Source organism: Lactuca virosa, chromosome 6 (genome assembly GCF_052849685.1).
Source record: "Lactuca virosa cultivar CGN04683 chromosome 6, Lactuca_virosa_CGN04683_v6, whole genome shotgun sequence".
NCBI classification, from domain to species: domain Eukaryota; kingdom Viridiplantae; phylum Streptophyta; class Magnoliopsida; order Asterales; family Asteraceae; genus Lactuca; species Lactuca virosa.
Window position 1 is genome coordinate 196,528,019 of NC_136431.1, and position 18,491 is coordinate 196,546,509.

Genomic DNA, 18,491 nt, shown 5'->3' on the forward strand with positions numbered 1-18,491 from the left:
CTTGGCTCTAGTGGTGTATTGAGTAGGCAAGATGAGATTCCGAAATTTAGGATGGATTCCATTTGAGGGGTAATGATTTCCATCAGATGTTTTTAGACCTGGGAGGGTCGGTTCGTCGGTTGTGGGGGACCACGAGGCACATGGTACAGATAAGTGATAGACGACGGAGGTCGGAGGTGTGGCAACATCAGTTAGATTGTAGCATTCGCTTGGGGATAAAGCGAAATTCGTGACTTGTGTGACACGATGAGTTGAGATAGCTATTGTGAGAAGGAAGTCCGTGGGACGTTTTGGTATGCAATTAGTAACCCTTGGGGGTTCACCTTTTGGGTCGGGAGCTGGCATGGTGCTCTGTGTTGAAGGAAAAATTCGAGGAGGAAGCTAGGGCCTATGTCTATAGAGGACAGAGGATATTTCCAGGCGAGCATGATCTTTTCTTGTGTTCGATATCAGAGTTAGAAGAGTGTTTTTAGAGTCTGTAGTCGTCGGGCGTTTACCACGATGACGTTTTTTTGAGGATGGTCTGGCAAGGAGATAGACCGCTAGAGTTTTCAAGTTCTGAAGGGTCAGACCGAGTATCGTGGCAGTAGTTGAGTCTGTCCTTCTCTAGGGTCGGGGGTCCCTGTCAGGTTCATACGTTTTTGGATGAGATTGTTGTGGTACATGGGGTCTCTCGGGTATGGGATCGAGCTATGCAGTGAAAAGGAGCGATTTCGAGGGTGAATCTAATTAAGTGGGGGAGAATTGTAACATCCTGTTTCGGATTGTCCGTGGTTAGGGTTCGTGGGCCACGAGCCGGGCATGAGGAGGTCTCGGGTTGCGGCAAGTTGCTAGAAGCGTAGGACATCTCGTTACCTTTCCATAGGTATGCGTATCTTTGGAATCAGAGTTACAACAAAGGAGCTATGGAAGTTTGGGGATTTGGCAATATGAGCACCTAAGTTGAGAAATGTAGCAGCGGAGTACGCTGGGCGTACGTATGTGTATGCTTAGCGTATGTGTGCACGTGATCCTTAAGCAAGAGCCACTTAGTACGTTGGGCGTACCAGAGGGTACGCTGGGCGTACTAGGCACAGAGTGGAAACCCTAATATTTTGAGTGACCCTATATAAAGAATGAGATGGCCTCATTCCTGGCCACCCCTCTCAGAGAACAAACCTTCCAAAACCCTAAATCTTCGTCCATAAGAGATTGTGAGTACACGAGAGCCCTTGAGGGTGACTTTGTGAGTCCTTGGAGTGAAGAAGGAGCATTGAAGGGAAAGGAGTTGGAGTTCAAACTTTGGAACTGATCTTTTATGGGGATGGAGCATCGATTGAAGGTATAAAGTTCAGAGCTTTCATACTCCTTTTTTATTTATGCTTAGTCTGGTCCATTTTAGGGTTTTTGGTCCCAAAGCTTGAAGCTTTGTGAGTTGTTAAACTCCAGAGCCCATTATCCGTCCTTTTGAGTGTTTTTGATGGAGTAGTTTCATAAAAATGAGATTTGGAGGTTAGAATCAAGTCATGCATGAGTGGAGAGCTTAATGAGTAAAGAGAATGAGTATTTTGTGTGTTTGTGATCACATCAGCCATGCAAAGGCTTAAAGTCCCTGACTTTATGGAGTAAGGACTGTTAGGGAGTCTAGATCCAAGAGATGAGTTAAGGTCTTAACGGGTTAAGACCAGGAAAGCAGATCAAGCAAAACTGAGCGTACGCCCGGCGTAACTTCAGTACGCCCCGCGTACTGGGTTGAGGTCCCCGATCAGATTCATGCATGCTTGAGTACGCTGAGCGTACCAAATGAGGTACACCCCGCGTAACCCCTCTGTGATATTTTGGGCTAGACTTCGTCATGGGCCTTTAGGGGTTGGGCCTGAACCTTTGGACTTGTGTATCTGAGGCTATGAGCAGAGAAATTTTATAGTTATGCCTTGGGCCTTGTGTTGGGCTCGTCATTTAGATGGAGATTTGGGCCTTGAGAGGGCCCATTTATTATTGTGCCTTGGTGGGCCCAATGGCTTTAGGGCATTGATGGGCTGGTTATTGATCAACCTCTAGACCCAATAAATGAGAGTTTGGACTTAGTTTCTAATTAAGATAATTGTGGGTTTGGCACAGAGTTAGTGGCCGGTGCGGAGCAACATCGTTTATAGGGGTTGTTCATCATCCGAGGTGAGTCTTCTCACTATATATTACCTAGAGTGGTATCTAAGTGCAGGCCGGAGGGTCTTATGTGTATGTGTATGTTTGAGATTTATGTGCATTGTGTTATATGTATGCTATGTGCTATATAGACCGGACCAGAGGGTCCAACGACTCATGAGGCCAGAGGGTCCTCGATCAGACCGGACCGGAGGGTCCAACGAGCTATGGGATTGGAGGGTCCCGCTGAGACACATTGACCGGAGGGTCATTCCGAGTTATAGCCTTGAGTGGCTTATGTGTTGTATGTGGTATTTTGGGGAACTCACTAAGCTTCGTGCTTACCGTGTTATGTGTTATGTGTTATGTGTTTCAGGTTCTTCTCAGGATCGCGGGAAGGCGGCGGCTCGATTGTACACGCAAGAGAAAAGAGTTATGAATGAGGATCCTGGATTGTGATAATGATTTGAAAACTTTGTTGAGTATTAAATGGTGTTTATTTAAAATGACATGTGTTTTATGAAATTAAAAACGAAAAATTTGGTTTGAAGATTTACGGTGTTACAGCGATATAGTTCTGAAGTTATATTCAGAAGTTCTATATGTTAAGTTATAAAGTATGTTGTTATTATTGATTTTATGGTAAGATAAAACTTGGTATGTTATATGTTGGTATTGTTAGTTTTATGTCAAGATAAAACTTATTATGTTATATATTGTTATTGATAGTTTTATGTCAAGATAAACTAGGAACGTTATATGTTGTTATTATTGGTTTTATGTCATGATAAAACTTGGTTTTACTTCAAGATATAGCTGTTATACTGCCTAAATGTTATAAAATTAGGAGTAATGTTTAAAAGCATAATCTAGTAACTTAGGGTTTTAGACATGAAAATGCTTTTGTTGTTAGAGCTATAGGAAGCCGTCGAAGTCTACATGAGTAATTGTATTCATCAACTAAGATTGGGGATCTTAGCGGAAATCCTCTGAACTGTAACCGTTAATCCCGTGTGAGCGAGGAAGTCGTGTATAATTAGTATACGGGTTGACCACCCCACTTGTGACTGTTACCTACAGTCAACTAAAACCGAGTGATGAACTATCCTTTTACTTGTTATTGTTCCGGCGTCGATGAAGCGTACGGTGTTGTTTCTCATGGTAAATCATGAGTGTATTGTTTCTCATGGTAAATCATGAGTGTGTTTTATCAAAGGTATTATGTCATAGTAGCGGTTACAGGCTCATGGTAGCAAATTGTTAGAAGCATTATACTTTGTCGTATACAAGTATTAATGTTAAGTATAAGTTTCCCCCTACTTATACCTTAGGTACTACTTGTATATTAAGTAGATGATTATACCTAACACACATACTCGTATAGAATTTGTTGAGTATGTTATGTTGCGTCATGGGCTTAGTATTGTATATTCGGATTGGGCCTGTCCATCCGTGATTATTATAGGGTTTAGCTATAAATAGTGCATGCATGTATGCCTTAGAAAAAAACGTGATTATAGTGATTATTGCTTTGTAACCCTAAACACCTCTACAGTCGAAGTTCTTAATCGAGCTCTTCTGAGGTGTTAAAAGTTTAATCATTCGACATCAATTAAACCATTCCTGTGTTCATCATTACGTCTTTAATTGTTTTTCTGCTTAGAATCTATCAATCCTACTAGAACTTTGTTCTAACAATTGGTATCAGAGCCGGAGATTGTGTGATCAATACATATTCCTTCTGTATTAAGAATTCTTTAGGGTTTCCGCTTTTATCGAATATAAATAAGTCGTCTTCTTCCTGTCGATGGTAACTCTTGTGTTTGATAAAACCCTAATCTCAAGTTTACAGGTCAGATTCTAGCGGTTCTAAGGAAAGGCTCACCATGTCTCACGAAGATTCTCAAACTAATCCCATCAACATCTCTAACAACATTGGATCCACTACAACGGTACCCATTCTTTACACTCAAGACTATGAAGTATGGGCGCATCACTTTGAAGATTACGTGGTTGGATATGAAGATAATGGTTATCTCATCTGGGAAGCAATCACACTTGGGCCGTTTGTTCACTCTGGAACGAACACGACAGTGAAGACTCAAAAGGAATATAATAAGCTCGTGGCGGATGTAGATAAGATGCCATCGGATGAAAAGGAAATGTTGTTATGTAATGTGAAGGCCATGAGAATGATCAGATTCGCTCTGCAATCTCACACTTTTTGGTTAGTTGGTTCATGCACGACGGCTAAAGAAATCTGGGATAGGTTGAAGGAACTTTATTCAACCGATGAATATCTAGAACACTCTATTCAAACCTTGCTACTCTCTGAATTTGGAGTTTTCGAACAGAAACCTGAAGAGAAACTGATACAAACCTTCGATCATTTCAATCATCTCCTTAGCAAGATGATCAAGCATGGTATAGAAAGAAAATTGATCGAGCAAAAGGTAACCTTCATGAATGGTTTGAGACCAGAATGGATGGCAGTGGTTTCAACAGTGAAAGCTCACGAACAATTCAAATCTTACTCACTAGCGAAACTTGTGGGCATACTTAAATCCCATGAGAGTGTGGTAACCAAGGAGGCGAAGGTAGTTTCGGGTGTGGGATCATTAGCCCTTGTCTCAAAAGGCAAAAGTGTTGCAGAAGAAGAGGAGGAGTCAGATATGTCTGAATGTGACCTTACAAGCGAAGAGTATGCAATGATGGTCACCAATCCAAAAAGGTTTGCACGAAAGAAGTTCCCTGTCAATAAGAACCGAAACTGGCAGGGAAGTTACAGCTCTAAGAAGGTGAAAGATGAAGCGAAGAATACTTCTCAAAAGGATGACGACAAGAAGGAGAGCAAGCTTGCAAGAGACTCTGTTTTCGACTGCAATTAATGTCAAGAGATCAAGAAAAAGAAGGCAACTAACAGTTCAATGAATGCCTTGATTGTGCAGGAAAACGCGGATGAAGATGAGTTCGGTGGCGTTGAAGTCTGGTCAACAGATTCTGAGGATGAAGAAGTGAGAAAGCCCACACATGGAAGAGCTTATGTGGCGAAGGATACAGGTTCGGCTGGAAAATGTTTGATGGTTACAGCTGGTAGACCAACCGCAAGTGCGAGTAAGGAGCCTAACCTAACTGAGGACAAGTGCTTTGCAGCCAAACCCGTGAGTGAGAAGATCAACGACTGTGATCGGCTGATCAAAAAGGTACAATCCATCCTTGAATCACTTAAAGTTCCAGTAATAAATTATGAAGAAGAATTAATGAATTAAAATTTAATTTTTCTAACTTAAGTGGTAGTCTCATGCAAACTCGCTTAGCGAACTCTAACCTAACTGACCAACTCAGCAGGGTGTCTTCAAAGAGTGAGGAGAGAAGGATATGGATTAAGCTGAAGGAGACGGAGTTAAATAAAGCTAGGGATGAAATTATTTATTTGCAACGAGACAATTTAAAGTTTTTGAAACAAAGGAATGTTTTTTGTTTAATTGCTAAACGCTTATATACAAATATTGCTCAGTTACACTTAAGTTGTGAAATAGGGAAAAAGATTCATAAGATGATCTTACCCTTCCTTGAATTTAAGGAGGATGAGGTCATAGCTGAATGTGAATCAATAATGTCCTCAGAAGAGACATCCATCGCTTATAAAATCGGTCTAGACAAGATAGAGACCTTCATTGACTCTAAAGAACATAAGTGTATGCTCAAAAATCTTTTAGATGAAAATGATAGGTTAAAAATTAAGTCCGAGACCAATCAATCATTTGACTCGTCTAACGCCAAATTAATTTCAGATCATAAAATAAATATAGAAAATACGCCTGAATTTGATGAGGAAAGTGAGATGAGCGAAATCTCGGTAGAAGACGTGGTTGATTGTTCTGAGTTTATGAAAAGCGAAACCGAGAATGAGAAACCCCTCATATCTGAAAACTCGGTTGAATACGCTCGCCTGTCAAAGGACAAGCCACAGAAACTCAAAGAGAAAGCAATGGTTTATCAAAAGGTTTAAAATGTGCCAAATCAGGTATATGTTGTTACAGGGGTCACTGCAAAACAAACAGCAGAATTGAAAATCTTGGTCGACAAAGACAATGCTGAAGGGTGCGACGATTATTTCTGGTCAGCCCCTATTGACAACGCAGACGAAACCATCGACTTATCGAAGCAAACCTCGTGGAGGGTAAAAGGAAGATACGTTGCTGAACCCATCAACAAACCCTCGAGTTTCGACAAACCAAGCACAAGTGGAACAAAAGAGATCCCTGAAGAACCAAAGAAAACACTGAATGTTCCTTCCAAGACTACCGAAACTCAAAAAGAGAAGCCGAAATCAAGCTTCAACATTCACAAATCTCAGAAGGAGTTAGCTGAACAAAAACGCCAAAGAAATCAAAGATACATGAAAAATCTGAATGAGCGAAAACGTTATTGGCAATCTCAAAACCCCAACTACGTTCCTTCCAAGAAAGAGTCAATTGCCAAAGAAAAGGAAAAGATAAAAGGAAAAGAAAATTTTAGTCCAAGCTCCTACTATTCCAAAGCACAGAACCGAAAGTCTAGTTTCGGTTCCAACACCAGCACTCAGAACTGAACGTCTAGTCTCGGTCCCAACGTCAAGGCTAACAACTGAAAGTCAAGTTTTGGTCCTTCCAACTCCCAAAGAAAACCAAATTTAGAAAAGGACATCAAAGGAAAGGGAAAGCTTGATTCAGATTCTGATATCAATAATAAGAAAAAGTCATCTAACTCTAGGATTAAAAAGAATATCCCAAAACCATCTAACAACACACCATCTAATACACCAAAATTTAAACAAGATAAAAACAAAATCAAGGTGTATACCATCAAAAGAAAAGACCAAACAACTCTAATAAAAAGAACTTATTTGGTTGATATTTCTACTGCTATTCCTTTTTCTGTAAAAGACTCACAAGGGCCCAAGAAACTTTGGGTTCCTAAATCTGCTTGAATTTGCAGGTTATAAGTGACGAGCAGTTCGATGATGAATGGTACATAGACAGTGGCTGCTCGCGTCACATGATAGGAAGGAAGGAAGAGCTGAGGGAGTTTCGGTCCCTAAAGGATGGTGGATGTGTGAAGTATGGAAATAACTCGTATGGCACAATCAAAGGATATGGAATGATAACCAACGGAGACTTCTCGATTCGAAAATTAGCTTATGTGGAAGGGTTGCAGCATAACCTCATCAGTGTATCATAATTAGTTGTGGGAACTGGTTTGAAGGTTTCATTCGATGATGAGGGATCAGAAATAATTAAGAAGCAATCTAAAAGTTTTATGTTGAAGTCTGAACGCAAGGGAGAGATGTATCCTTTAAATCACAACCCAATTCGAGGAAAACCAGCAATATGCCTGCTGTCAAAGGCGAACACTGATGAAAGCTGGTTGTGGCATCGACGCCTATCACACCTGAACTTCAAAGACATTAATAAGTTGGTGCTTGGTGATCATGTTCGAGGCCTGCCTCTTCTCAAGTTTGATAAAGAACACATATGTGCAGCGTGTGAGATGGGAAAACAAAGCAGAAAGAGCCATCCTACACGTATCAATACAAAGATTGTTGAAGCTCTTGAACTTCTGCATATTGACTTATGTGGACCTTCGGCTATAGAAAGCTTCGGTGGTTGTAAGTTCATTCTTGTCATAGTAGATGATTTTTCACGCTTCACCTGGGTTTTCTTTCTTAAACAGAAATCAGACACAACTCCCAAGTTGAAGACATTCATCAAGCAAGTGGAAGTGCAGCTGCGAAAGCTGGTGAGGAATATCAGAAGCGACAATGGGCTTGAATTCAAGAATAAAGATTTTGAGGACTTTCTAGCTGAAAAGGGGATATCTCACAACTTCTCGGCTCCCTATACACCACAATAGAATGGAATTGTTGAAAGACGAAACCGTTCTTTATGTGAGGCAGCCCGAACCATGCTAAGTTTCGCTTCTCTTCCGCTATACTTCTGGGCTGATGCAGTTGCAACCGCGTGCTATACTCAGAACCGATCGTTACTCAACAAACGATTCTCCATCACTCCGTATGAAATTTTGAACAATCGAAAGCCCAACGTTAAATTTTTCCACGTGTTCGGTTCAAGGTGCTTCATTTTCAATTCCAAAGAGAACCGAAACAAGTTTGACGTCAAAGCCGATGAGGGAATTTTTCTTGGCTATTCACTCACTTCAAAGGCATACAGAGTTTTGAACAAACGTTCCAAACGTATAGAAGAGACATACTATGTAACCTTTGATGACAACTACATGAAGAAAGTTCAAAGAAGCGAAAGTGCCTTGGGGGAAATATTTCCTGAGTCAGGACAAGTCTCGGTTCCAATTTCCAACCTGTTTGAAGAGTACATAAGGCTATTTGATGAACCAGAAAAGGCTGCACACTCAGAGGCGAAAGCAGCAGACAACAAAATCGACAATCTGAAAAAGATCATTGATGAAGCTGCAAAAGAAATGGAGAATGAACCTCCTAAACCGACTGAAGGTCAACCCTCAACTGACCCTTCAAACAACAGCTCAACGTTCAAGGGGGAGGGTTCATCTGCACCAAAGACAGCCGATATGTCTTTCGAGGGGGAGAATCCAACTACAACAGAGGAAGAAAATTATGAACCTGACTAGGGATACGCTTCGCCATTTGAGGGGGAGAAAGAGAATACAAATGACGAAGGTGATCAATCAGAACTTGAAGAAGAAGTAAATGCAGAGTTGGATCCAGCCTATGACCCAAATTACCCTCCTCTAACGAAATGGACTAAGGATCATCCCAAAGCACAAATAATTGGTGAATCATCTGAGCGAGTTCTGACACGTTCTCAATTAAAAGCGAAACAAACTGCATTATTCTCTAATGTTGAATTCTGTATGTTTAATTCGTTTGTCTCCAAAGTCGAACCGAAGACGGTTAATGCTGCACTTGATCACGCTGATTGGGTACAAGCCATGCAAGATGAACTCCATGAATTTGAACGTAATCGAGTTTGGAGGTTGATTCCCACTCCAAATGATGCTTCGGTGGTCGGCTTAAAATGGGTCTTCAGGAATAAGTTGGACAAAGAGGGGAACGTTATACGCAATAAGGCTCGGTTGGTGGTGAAGGGGTATTGCCAAGAAGAAGGGATAGATTATGAGGAGACCTTCGCTCCTGTAGCAAGGTTGGAATCAGTTAGAATCTTTCTGGCATATGTTGCTCATAAAAACTTCGAAGTTTTCCAAATGGATGTAAAATGTGCTTTCTTGAATGGAGAACTAGAAGAAACGGTGTATGTTGAGCGACCACCTGGGTTCGTGAATGAGAAATATCCTGATCATTGCTATGTGTTAGATAAAGCTGTATATGGTCTGAAGCAAGCACCGAGGGCCTGGTATGAAACTTTAACTCTCTTTCTTAAAATGTCTAAATTCAAGCAAGGTTCGGTTGACCCAACCTTCTTCCGAAAGAAAGAAGGCGAACATCTGATGATAGTTCAGATTTATGTCGATGACATCATCTTCGGCTCCACGAATCCTAGCTTAACGACTGAATTCAGGAAGTTGATGGAGACTAAATTTGAAATGAGCGCAATGGGTCCGATTAATTTTTTCCTTGGTTTGAATATAAGACAGGGACCAGAAGGTATTTTTATCAACCAGGAGACCTACACGAAGAACTTGCTGGGAAAGTTCGGTATGACGGGAGATTCAAAAGTGAAGGTTCCTATGGCATTTGGCACAGAGTTAACACCGTCTTTGGAAAAACCTGCTGTTGATGTAACACTCTATCGTCAAATGATAGGGTCTCTTATGTATCTAACGGCTAGTAGACCAGACATTATGTTTTCTGTTTGTTATTGTGCCAGATTTCAAGCTAATCCAAGAGAACCTCACATGGTAGCAGTGAAAAATATTTTTCGTTATCTGAAGCGAACCTCCTCTCTCGGTCTTTGGTACCCGGCTAGATCTGGATTTTTTGTTCAAGCCTTTTCTGACGCCGATCTTGGAGGATGTGGTCTGGACCGAAAGAGCACAACTGGTGGATGCCAATTCCTTGACGGTAAACTTGTTAGCTGGCAGTCCAAGAAGCAAACATGTGTGTCTCTTTCAACAGCTGAAGCTGAGTATATAGCTGCAGCATCCTGTACCTCTCAAGTGATATGGATACAAAGCCAACTGAGGGACTACGGACTAAGCATGAAGAAAATACCTCTCTATTGTGACTCAGAAAGTGCGATAAGAATATGCCACAATCCAGTGCAACACTCAAAGACAAAGCACATTGCACTGAGATACCATTTCATCAAGGACCACGTAGATGATGGGAACGTGGAAGTACATTTCGTTCGGTCCTCTGATCAACTGGCTGACATATTCACTAAAGCCTTACCAGAAGCAAGCTTCAATAAAATTTTACAAGGTTTGGGAATGATGGAAGCAGAGTCGGTACCGAACCCTCAAATCTAAAAATTAGACAAGCGAAATAGAGCGAACGTTCGGTCTATTTCGGTTCCGGATTTTTCGGGAACCGAAATGAACCGAACGCTCGGTCTATTTCGGCTCCATAATTTTCAGGAACCGAAATGAACCGAACGCTCGGTCTATTTCGGCTCCGGAATTTTAAGGAACTGAAATGAACCGAACGCTCGGCTTATTTCGCTTCATTCTTTTAAGGGTTGGTTTCGGCTGTCAATTTTGTTTATTTTTTTTAAGTCTATTTCTTACCCCAATTTTTTTAAATCTTTTTAAGAGTGTTTTGTGCTAATTCATTTTGGTTTATTTTTCTGTTTTTATTTTTTTTGAAAACTTCAAAAATCCAAAAATATTTTTTTTCTTTCTGTTTTTATTATCTTTCAGAAAATTTCAAAACTCCAAAAATATTTTTCTAAAAAATTTTTTTGTTTTGTTTAGTTTGTTTTGTTTGTGTGGTTTGTTTGTTTGCTTGTTCTTTTTAATTAGGTCCCAAGTATTTCAGTGCAACATAATTTGGAGCTAAGGCATGTATGATTCTTTTCATATGAACTAGTTAAGTGTCCCTAGAAGCATGCTGCTGCATGTTGACCGAAGCCTCTAAGACTAAGAGCTAGGCCTTAATGATTCGATCTATACCTATCGTTTCTTCCCAATCAGGCTGTTAAAATCCACTCAAGTCAAGAGCTACCTTACTCTTCTCAAATGAGTTAAGAGTTTTCTGCTTTGTCACGTTTATATAGCAGAGGTACTTTCGGTTCCTTAACCACCCTCCTTACATTCTCCATCAACTTTCGGTTCACCACTGTAACCCTTGAGACTCTCAGCTTTTACCACTGAGGTTTATGGTTGCATAAAATCTGTGTTTATGATCTTAGATACGTAAACCACGTGCTGAGTGAAACCCACAATCCAACACCAACAATGAATTGACGGTGAATCTTTATATTCAAGATCTTACTTGTTACCTGACAAAATCTCATTTTATTTTTGAGTGGTCTTTTATGAAATTGTCTAACACCAAGACATTTCTTCCCAAAAAGATCCAGTTTGGTTTTGTTTTTGAGATTTATATATAACATCTTCAGTCACAACAAATTATATCCAACCTACTTGTTCAACAGACCACATCGGTCTCACAAGTACTTCATCCAACGTTCGGTCTTATGTTAAGAATTGACGTTCGGTTGAAGATAAGCCACCCTTAGCCTATTATTTAAAAGAAGCCTTTCGGTGTTTCTTTACAAGCACTCGATCGTATTGTTTTGGGAAACCACGCAAGCACTTCAAGTCTCTCTTGACTTTGAAGGAAGAGATTTTTGCCCGGAATCATTTGCTTTATGTCTTCTAACAGACATCACTCACATCCTATACACATTTCGCTTTATTTCTTAATTTTTGGCACACTCTTGCACGAAAATACTTTGTGATTTTCCAAAATTCTAGTTGTTTCTTATGGCCTGTGTGAAGTTTCTTTTAGGCGTGAAAATGGCTGTTATCATATCTGAAGCGAAGGTGAATTTGAAAAGACGATATGTGGATAAGATTTTGGGCGCGTGAATTTGAACGGTTCCTAAACCCACGCTTGATGACGTCTATCTGGGGAAACCAAGTTGTCACATCGCGCTTTTTCAGGCGACGTTCCAGTGATCGTATCATCATCACGAAGATTCTTTCTCTCTCCTGGCAACGGTATATAAAGGGTTTCTCACACATATTGTACCTTCTTACCTTCTTCAAATTCTCTCAATACACAAGGCGATCTGCAACTGTTCATCTTCTTCCTTACCTCAACAATGGCGGATTCCTCATCTGTTCAAGATCAAACTACTTCGTCCTCATTGCTCGTAATCAAACCCAATCAGAACATGATCATTCAATTGAACCCGTTTCTGTATGATTCGTACATGCTCCAAGTTGTTGAATGCCTCAAATACTCTCCTCTAGTTATCGCACTCACACAGGTGGAATCAGTACCGATGTCTCTATTATTGCAAGTCTATTCTACTGCAACCTATAACAAGAACAAGGAGAAGATCTACTTTCAAATCTTCTCGCACAAGGCATCAATTTCAAAAGGGGGATTTTGTTCCCTGTTAAAGCTTGTCGTCGATGCCTCTGTTATCTCTCCGGATTTCATAACCACGACCCAACTATTTACAATGCTCTACGAGATGGGCTACACTGATATTCTTACCACAGTGACGAAGGTTAAGAAATCATGTTTGCCGCCACAATGGAATGGCTTGCTTACTCTTCTCAACAAGAGTTTGGCGGAGAGGGTTGCTGGGTCAGATGGTACCAGTAAGGGTTTTCTGACCATTCTCTATGGTCTCTATAATGGGATTAATCTCGACTATGGGTCGATTATTTGGTCACAAGTGGTGCAAAATCTCAACACTTCAACGAGACACTCTGAAATTTCTTGTGGTCGCTTCTGGACCATCATCACGCGCAGGGCTATTGATTCTTTGCAGATTCCAGTAATGAAGGATGCCCTGGTCTCTTCTGTGGCTACCTTTCATACGAAGAAGATCATCTTCTCTGATGCCACAAAGTTCTCCCATAATGGTTCCATACCTGAGACGATGTACAGGTGCGTGTCAGCCGAAAGTAAGGTGATGGCTGAATACCGAAAGCTTGCTCCCAAAGGACCGAGAGTACTGACTCCTCAACAGCAAGCTGCTTTGGATGGTGTGGAGAAGCCAGCCAATCGAGGAAAACGGGAAACTACCAAGAAAGTGACAACCGAAGGTCCTTCGTCTAAAGCTGCCAAGTCTAAAAAGCGAAAGGCTGATAAAGGAGATTCTTCGGCTCCAAAGAAGATTAAGAAGATGGCGAAGAAATCAAAGAGTCCTTCTCCTCCCAGTTCAGACAATGATGAGGAGGATGAGGAAGAGGAAATTCAGCATCATGAATCACCGAGAGGTAATACACCTCCTCGTTCTCCAACTCCCACAGAACCTCTTAATGACCGGTTCCAACACCTCCTCCATCTCCACCGAAAACCACTGTTCAAGTTTCAGTTGCTCCAATTCCACCACCTCCCACATCTCAAACAACAACTTTTGTACCACCACCACCACCAGTTAGTACCATACCCATTTCTACAACTCTTTTACCACCTCCTATCATTTCCCAAGCGACTACCACCACTACAACCGAACCGACAGTTAACGTCAACGTATCTGATACGGAGGCGAATACTGAAACTGAACCTCCTATTACATCCAAACCTCTTTCACCCTCACCTTCAACCGATTCTGGTGCCACTCTCGGTGGTGGTAATGTTGAATTTGACTCGACTTATTACAGTCCCTATCGGCTTCCAACAGACGACGATGAAGAGGCTCCTGTCACACGATAACAGTTGCAGAGTATTGATGAAAACCTTGACCAATTGCTTGCCTCTACCAAGTCATACAACGATGTTGTGCTCAAAGCTTTTCTGGACACCGCTTTTGAGCAATATACTGGGGCCATTGACAAATCGACGAAGGCCGTTGAGGATTCCACTTCTTCTTGCCAGAAGGCCACTGCTGAAGTTGCAGAACTTGTTCACAGCTAACAGATTTTTCTTGAATCACTCAAAGGACATGTTGATTCAAATGCAGCCAAAGTGAACTCTTCAATTGATTCCTTATCCAAGTCACTAAAAGAGGAGCAAGCTAAATTTGAGTCTGTCCGTTCTTCCATTCAAGCTGAGAACACTTCTCTACTTAGCTCAGTGACTTCTCATCTTCAAACACTCCAAGCTGATTTAGCTAAGGAGAGTGCATTAAAGGAAGATCTTGCGCGTCAAGCCTCTACTATTGAAGTTCAGAAATATCAATTAGCTCAAGCTGAAAAGGAGATTTCCTTGTTAAAGACAGAGCGAGCTGTTTTTCGGAGCTGTGCTGGGGATGTCAAGAATATGCTTACCAATCTTCTTAGTGCTCATGATCCAATACTTACTCTGACCATCAGGAATCATTTGACTTCCAAACTTCTTCCTGCCCTTGCTCTCTTACATGAAATGAAGGGTGTTTCGGAGAGTTTCGTACCTCCAAAACAAGGGGGAGAAGGTGCCCATATCACTCAACCGAAGGTCACAGTCAAAACCGAACCGAAGGGTAATGAAGCTTCGGGTTCTGGTAATCAAGATAAGAAAAAGGGATCGGATGATGATAGTGATGAAGAAGAAGAAACAATTGCTGAGGCCCTAAAGCGAAAGAAAAGGGATAAAGAATTGGATGAAACCCTTCGGGTGGCGAAGGAAGCTGAAGAAAGGGAGCGAAAGAACAAGGAAGAGCAAGATGCTATAAACTGTAAAAAGGCCTTGTTTCCTCTCTGGACAAGAGAAACGCTCATCAAAGAGGCAATAGAGTTTCCAAGCGTATACTGGCTGGAACCTGTCGCTTCTTTTGATTGTGAAAATTCAAGGGACTCACAGTTCGATATGCCTATAACACGAAAGGCATTTACATTTCATTGCTTTGATTCGACTGTTCAATTTCCCTTCCCTCATCCTAAAGTTGATCGCAAACTTATCGATTTCTATCTGAAGTTCGGTCAGCCTCAGTACCTGACATGGAGTGCACAGAAGATTATTACTGTCAAGGTGCTGAAACCTTAGCCTGCCTGGAAGTTTATCAATGTTAGTTTCAAAATAACCCGAGGTTCAACAAACTCGGTTTCGGTTATATCCCTGGCAGATCTTCCAAATTTGAATCCTCATGATTGGATCTTGTTGTTTAACATACTGCTCACCAATCCGAAAGAATATGAGCCGATCCTGGATCATCTAAAGAGGATGTTGGCCTCCTATATCCATGAAGTAGCTGCAATTGATCAGGAGATAGCTAAAGTTATGAATAAGAAACCCACTGTAAAGCCAACAGCAAAACCTGGAGATGTGAATAAAATGAAGATGGGCCAAATTGATTCTACACATCTCACGGTGATGTTCACAAGAGGCGAAGCCAATAAATTTCTTTTCGCTCTTGTTGACAAACATATGTTCTCAACGGACTACTTAGAGCACATAATTAGTATCATCCATCGGTGCAAGCAGAACTCTGAGGCAGACAAGAATAACTTCACGAACATGCTTCGGTGGTATATCACGTTTCGTCATACTCTTTTGGCCATCATACCGAAGGTGTTCAAGACTATCAAGAAGTCTTCTATAGCTCAACCGAACTGAGCTTTCGGCTCCATTGACGCAAAGGGGGAGATTGTTGGGTATGTTATGTTGCGTCATGGGCTTAGTATTGTATATCGGGATTGGGCATGTCTATCCGTGATTATTATAGGGTTTAGCTATAAATAGTGCATGCATGTATGCCTTAGAAAAAAACGTGATTATAGTGATTATTGCTTTGTAACCATAAACACCTCTACAATCGAAGTTCTTAATCGAGCTCTTCTGAGGTGTTAAAAGTTTAATCATTCGACATCAGTTAAACCATTCATGTGTTCATCATTACGTCTTTAATTGTTTTTCTGCTTAGAATCTATCGATCCTACTACAACTTTGTTCTAACAGAATTGAAATAAGATTTATACGTAGCAACTTTTGTTTGTATGGAATTACAAACACTTATATTCATAGTATATTGGACTTATAGGTAAACTACTTATTTGGTAAGTAAAATTTTATACCTAGGATATATATACTAAACGTTGGAGAGTCAAAATGATACTTTCAAAACTATACTTTTGAACTTGGAAAATGTATTATTTTATGAAGTCAAAACCTGTGAACTCACCAACTTTATGTTGACGTATTTTAAATTGCATGTGTTTTCAGGAAGTTGATAACTATGATACGAGAAATGACGTTACATTGTCCGGTATTTCCGCCGACGGCCGGGGTGTGACAAGTTCATTTTAAGTCGTCACGGCATGGCAGTATATGGCCACTTCGTGGCAACAGGAAGATGAAAAAACCCTATTTCCAGGTTTTGCTCCCTATTTAAAGGAAATAGGAGGCTAGGGTTTGCTCACCCTCAGCCTCCATCAGCCACTTTGAGATCTGAGAAAAACCTAATCCCCTCATCCTTGATCTAAAAATATTTTGATTCAAATATTTTATGATCATTAATTATATCTTTTATGATTTAAAATTAAATGATTCAAAATATATAATGATGCAAAATTTGTATTTTTTTTTACAAATACTTTATTTAAATGAATGTATTATTGATCCAAAATCATATTATTCAAAAATTATATTACCCAAAAAATTATGATTCAAAATAATTTGATTAAAAATTTTATGATCCAAAAATAATATAATTCAAAATTAGTATGAATATAAAATATTATGATCCTTAATATTTTTCTTATTTAAAACATTTATAATTGTTAAACATTAAGAATTCGAATCTATATTTAGTTTAAAAAAATTTTAAAAAAAAAACTAAAAAAAAAAATAAAAAAAATACTAATATCTTCAAATATGTAGTAAAGACATTAAAAAAAGTATAAAAAAAAAAATAAAAAAAATGCCTTTTTTAACGGAAAAATATAAAAAAAACAAAAAAATAAATAAAATAAAAAACTTGACAACCGAGTATATATATGTTTAAAAAAAATGTTTTTTTAAATAAATAAAAAATAAAATGAAAATAAATAATAAAACTCACTTAAATGACGTTAAATGAATGGTCATCACACGCGATTAAATCTTCGAGTTCATATTAATTATCACGGAAGTGTGTCACATGCGAACACGTTATATGCCTAAGTATTGGGCTTAACGTTTGTGCCGTTGACGAAGTGGGTGTTGAGAATTGTCCTCGCAGTACTCGCCATTTTTTGGGTCCTCACCGGAAACGGAACCTATATATATATATATATATATATATATATATATATATATATATATATATATATATATATATATATATATATATATATATATATATATATATATATATATATCAAACCTTTTCAAAATAATTTTAATTTGAAGATCGAAAAATTTTCAAGTTTTATTTTTTATAAAAGTTTGGATTTCTTTTAAGAAAAATATAACTACCCTAACAAAAATATTTTGAATTTAATTTATTTTTTACAAAATCACTAAAATGATAAGACGGAGAATTCTTTCATTTGCCTTTTTGAATTAGTATAAAAAATGTCATTATCCTTTATAAATACTAATATTTTTCAAAATTAACATATGAACATTTCAAAAACTTACTTTTAAGATTTCTATTTACAAAGTCACTGTTATAGTGAGTAGAAGCGTTGAAGCTCCTTTCTAACTCCCATATGGCTAACATCTTGCAATATGCGGCGACCCAGGTTACCCCTTACTTGGTGGTTGCGGTTGGTCGCTTGCGTCACGTTAGATCGGATTTGGTGGAATTCACTGTTGTCAAGGCTAAACGTGACGAGCTGATGCAGAGAATGATGGGCTTTGAAGTCGAGAAGTGTAAGTTCGAGGAGCGTTGCCACTTGCTGGCCGGGGAGAAGGTGTATGTGGAGGAGCATGTAATAGGTTTGGATACAAAGGTGGAGCGCCTGTCTCGGCAGGTGGAGAGCTTGGAGGTGGAGAAAGAAACGTTGGAGGGGAAAGTGAAGCAATAGGGCAAGTAGTTGGTTGTAGAGGAGTTGAGAAGGAAGGTATTGGATGAGAATGTGGCTTGGCTTCTCCAGAAAGGAGTTGTTCGTGTGGTGGACCGGGTGATTGAGAGTGCTGAGTTCCCGTTGGGGGTGTGGAGAATGATGGCAGCGTACATGGCCGCCGATGTGGAGGGTGGCAAACAAGTGGTACGGGAGCAAGTTGCCACCAGGAAGTTTACCCCTGCAGAGCCGAGTGCGATCGTGGAGCAGACCCAAGAAATGCATGCCTTTGTGAAAACCTTCATGGAGACATACTTTGCTTCTTATCTTCATCTTGGTGAGCTTGA

The 18,491-nt window shown here is 39.9% G+C and overlaps 1 pseudogene; it reads left to right on the top strand.

Moving 5' to 3' along the window:
* Window positions 1-7,597: 7,597 nt before the first annotated feature.
* On the top strand, window positions 7,598-18,168 carry LOC145122203 (uncharacterized; annotated as a pseudogene).
* The last annotated feature ends 323 nt before the right edge of the window (window positions 18,169-18,491 follow it).